Source organism: Babylonia areolata, chromosome 17 (genome assembly GCF_041734735.1).
Source record: "Babylonia areolata isolate BAREFJ2019XMU chromosome 17, ASM4173473v1, whole genome shotgun sequence".
NCBI lineage: Eukaryota > Metazoa > Mollusca > Gastropoda > Neogastropoda > Buccinidae > Babylonia > Babylonia areolata.
In genome coordinates this window covers 3,860,251-3,864,490 of record NC_134892.1, presented here as the reverse complement: position 1 = coordinate 3,864,490, position 4,240 = coordinate 3,860,251, and positions in this window count along the sequence as shown.

Here is a 4,240-nt window from a genome sequence, read left to right as displayed (position 1 = left end):
CCCCAAGAATTTGGGGGGGGAGGAGGGTGGTGGTGGTTGTACAAATTGTACAAAGTATGTAAATACTACTACTACTAATAATATTTTATTTTTATATAGTGCTATGTAATACAAGCATAAGCAAGCTCTAAGCTTTACAATCCAATACCTAAAGTGAAACAAGAAATCATCTGGTCCTGTGTGATCAAGAAGAATAACTACCTGCCAGAGGAAGTTGGGATTGGGGTTCTGGGTGGGGGTGGCGGGTGGTTTGTATTGTCTTGTGTGATCAAGGACACAAGAGACCTGCCAGTTCTGCACACACTAAGAGCAGTGCTGGGTTATATCTAAGCAATCCCCGCAGTGCTGAATTTGTTCAGCGTTAAAAACTTTCTCCCAGCCTGTGGAATAAGCATAGATGTAGTAAAAAATTGTCACTGCTGCTATGGTTGAAGGTCTGTTCTGCCCTGCCCAGCCCAGGAAATGTTGTGCATCATCACTGTTGTGAGTCTGGCCACAGACTTGGAGGTGAAGTTGTTGTGGTGTCACGGAATGGAAGAGAAGGCTCTTGAGATACTGACTGACAGTGTAGGGCACCGTACATTTTCTTTGTTCTGGTGATGATGTGTCATGGTTCACCGACACATGTCACCCACTTTTTTGCTGTGCTTGAGAATGTCAACAAATATGGAATGAGCCTTTTGTTGGCATTCTTCTTGTGATCCACACAACTTTTGTCATGTTACAGACTTGATTCTGTGTGTGTGTGTCTGCTTTTTGTGTAAATTTTTCTCTCCTGAATTTTATCACGGCTCATTTCTGTGCTTGCGTTTTGTTTTGTGTAAATATCTTTTTGGTCAAGTTTTACCGTCATACTGTTCCTGGAAATGTGTACTGTTCTGGAGAGTTAGTGATTGCACAGCTGACACTGATTTGTTAAAGGCTTTTTTGTGTATGCTTTTTTTTTTTTTTAAAAGGAGAAGAAAAAAGTCTTCTTTCAGAGTGTTCGCTTGTTGTTTATCTATTGAAAAGAAAAGTAACTGTGGATTGAGCAGTCAGATCAAAAGGTTTCAATGGATGTAGACTCTGTTGAGCTGTTGGTCAGATGTGGATGTGAAAGTCATAGGGGGGTTCTTGTCACCAGCATCCAGTTGATGCATAACAGCTTTTGCTTTGCATGGGGAAATGAATTGTTTCCCTTTGTTTTTCTTTTCCTCCATTTATGCGGGATGATGAATTGTTTCCCGTAGATTTTATTTTATTTTATTTTATTTTATTTTAGTGTAGTTTTTCATTTGTGTGGAGGTGATGAATAATTCCCCTTAGCTACTATTTACCTCCAATCATGTGGTGAGATGAATTATTTCCCTTAGTTGCTACATTTCCTTGTGGGTGGTCAATTATTTCCCATTGTTACTCCCACCATCGCCTCACCCTCCCCAACGCACCTCTCACCCCCTCTCCTTTCGTTGATGTAGAGGTTGACAGGACAATAGAGTGCTTCAACTGATGAAGTGTGATTCTTCCCCCACCAACCTAAACCCCTCTCCCCCTGCCCACCCCCCCCTCACCCCGTGCCCCCCATCCTCTTTCCACCCCCACCCTTACCCTCTACACCACTGCAAACACCAAGTCTCACATAGCACTAGGTTTAGACCTTTCTTCCCCTTGTCATACAGAGTGAGAGGGGTTTTAGGGGAAAGAAATCTGAAAAAAGCAAACAATGAACTAATAATGTTCCTTGATAATATTTGATTTTTATGAAATAGACAGAGAGTGCCTTGCGCCTGTGGTTCATACAACATTCTACATTTCATCGCAGCTTTGCTGGGTTGAACGGCACTGGCACTGACTGAACAAGTAAAATGTTTGAGTTGGGGATGGGACAGGGTTTAGGGTTGCTAGTAGAAGGTATGTGAATGTTTTGTACATGTGTATTTTGTAAGTATGATATCATGTATGTGTCTGTGGTCAAACAGGCTACGTACAACAGCATTACAGCAAATTGAAAATATGTCGATTTTGGGGGGCACAGGTTTGGCATTTGTTGTCGTTGCGATTTTTCATGTGTGGTCTGGTTGACCGTTGGTGTGCCATTTGTTCTGTGATTGTGTCAGGCCTCTGGCCAGATATAGATATGTTTATTTCTCTTCAAAGCCTGCTCTGTGAAACCTTGGTTCTAGTCTGGTAAATCTGTTGTTCTTTTTCTGTGTTTATCTGTTGTTAGAGTCAGCTTCTCTCTCTCTCTCTCTCTGAGTCAGACACACACACACACATGGAAACACACACACACTCTCTTCCTCCCTTTATTTGTCTTCCTTATGAATGGTTCTAATGTTTATCTCTCGCTCAGTGAAATAATGTTGTTAATCAGTCTTCACTGGTTTACGATGGCCTTGTGTTAAATGCTAGTAAAGACTATTGTTAATCTGATTGGCTTTTGATTGCCTTGAAAGTAAATGTTGTACATAAGACATATCAAACAAGACTGAAACTGTTTTGAGTACAAACCGGACTACTCATCTGCAGCTAGATGTTCACAAAACTTGATGATACTTGGGCATACTCAGCAGCATAAATGCACACACAGACATGCGCCAGAATGTGTACATTTACATGCAGATACATGGATGATTATGTTATTCATCTCTGTAAAATGAGTCTTGTCACCTTTCCACATTTTTTTAGATAGCGTGTTGTATCACAGTGTTTGCAGTCCTTCCAAACCATTCTCAAAGCAGACAGTTAACTGAGTTACTACCAGTTACTATTTTGAGAAAACTCATGTCTTCAAAGAGAGTTTCTGTTGAGAGTGCTGTTGCACTGCGCTTTTTACACGGTCATTGGAATTTCTGTTTTTGTTTGTTGCTGAAGCAGTATCAGTGAAAATTTTGATGTGTTACGGATAACTGATGTGGTGATTTAGGCCATATACACGTATGGACACATGCATACTTTTGCACCATTGAGTGTGTACACAAATACACACACGCACACACACACTCACTCATACACACACACGCACACACACACACACACCACACACGCACACACGCACTCACTCACACATTCACACACACACACACACACACACACACAAATATGGATGTGAACATTTTGTCCTCATAATTTCACGTGTACATATTATCATATGTTCACTTTCATTCACCCATTTCATCAGCAGATCTCACCACTTTCACAACACAAACTCAATCACTCCGTTAAAACCATGAATGAAAAAAATGTCCCCTTTGAATAAAACATTTGACTCCAAAACATTTTTTTTTTCTTGTCATATGTAAAGATAATTATATTCATGTTCATTTATTTTTTGTTGTTGTTTTTCTGTACAATATTTTGCTGTTTTGAGAATTGAAATTGTCTTGAACAATGTGTTGAGAATTGAATGTGAGAATATTGGATATTTTGTTGAAAAGGATGTGCCTTTGTCTTGTGAATAAATTGTATGGACAATAACGGCTTGTTCAGGCTTGTGTGTGTGTGTGTGTGTGTGTGTGATCGGGGCACATAGATATGTGGGGAGAGTGTGTGTGACAGCTGGAAAAATGAAACTGGGTACTGTGTGAAAACGTTTTTTCTGGTGTCATATGCTGCACCATGTTAAAACTGGTGCAAACAAGCCTATCTGTTTGCACCTCTTGGCCAGAATTTCGCGGGAACTCAGTGACAAGACGTCTCGCTAATAGTTAGCTGTCTGCTGACCAATCAAAGGCCATTTCCAGCTGGAGCTAATTACTCATTCACATCACTTCTGAGATAAGTACACGTCTCTGTCTCGCCTCTGTCACACACACACACACATAATAAAGAATACTTGATTGTCTCAACTGAACTTGAAGAGAAGCATGCACGCACACAGAGAAAAAAGGAAAAAGCAAACATCTTAGGAAGGAGTGTAGAAATGGGAAAGAAAACAAGAAAAACAAGAGAGGCATGGCCTTCAAGACTTACTTGTGATAAATTACGTCCCCTAGCATTAATTACAGAGTAATTTTCCTTTTTTACTATCTGCACCAAAACGTTTGCAAAATAAATAAAAATTCCATGCTTAGCAAAAGTTCCTGTTTGAACAGAAAATGATAATGACTCCTCTAGTTGTTGTGTCAGAATAAGAGGTCAAAGTGCCAGGTTTAGAGAATACAAAAAATATAAATATAACAGTAAATGCAGTTTGCATATAATTAGGCTTCTTTTTAAAAAATTTTTGTGCCGATCCCAGAGGTGCAATATTGTTTTAAAC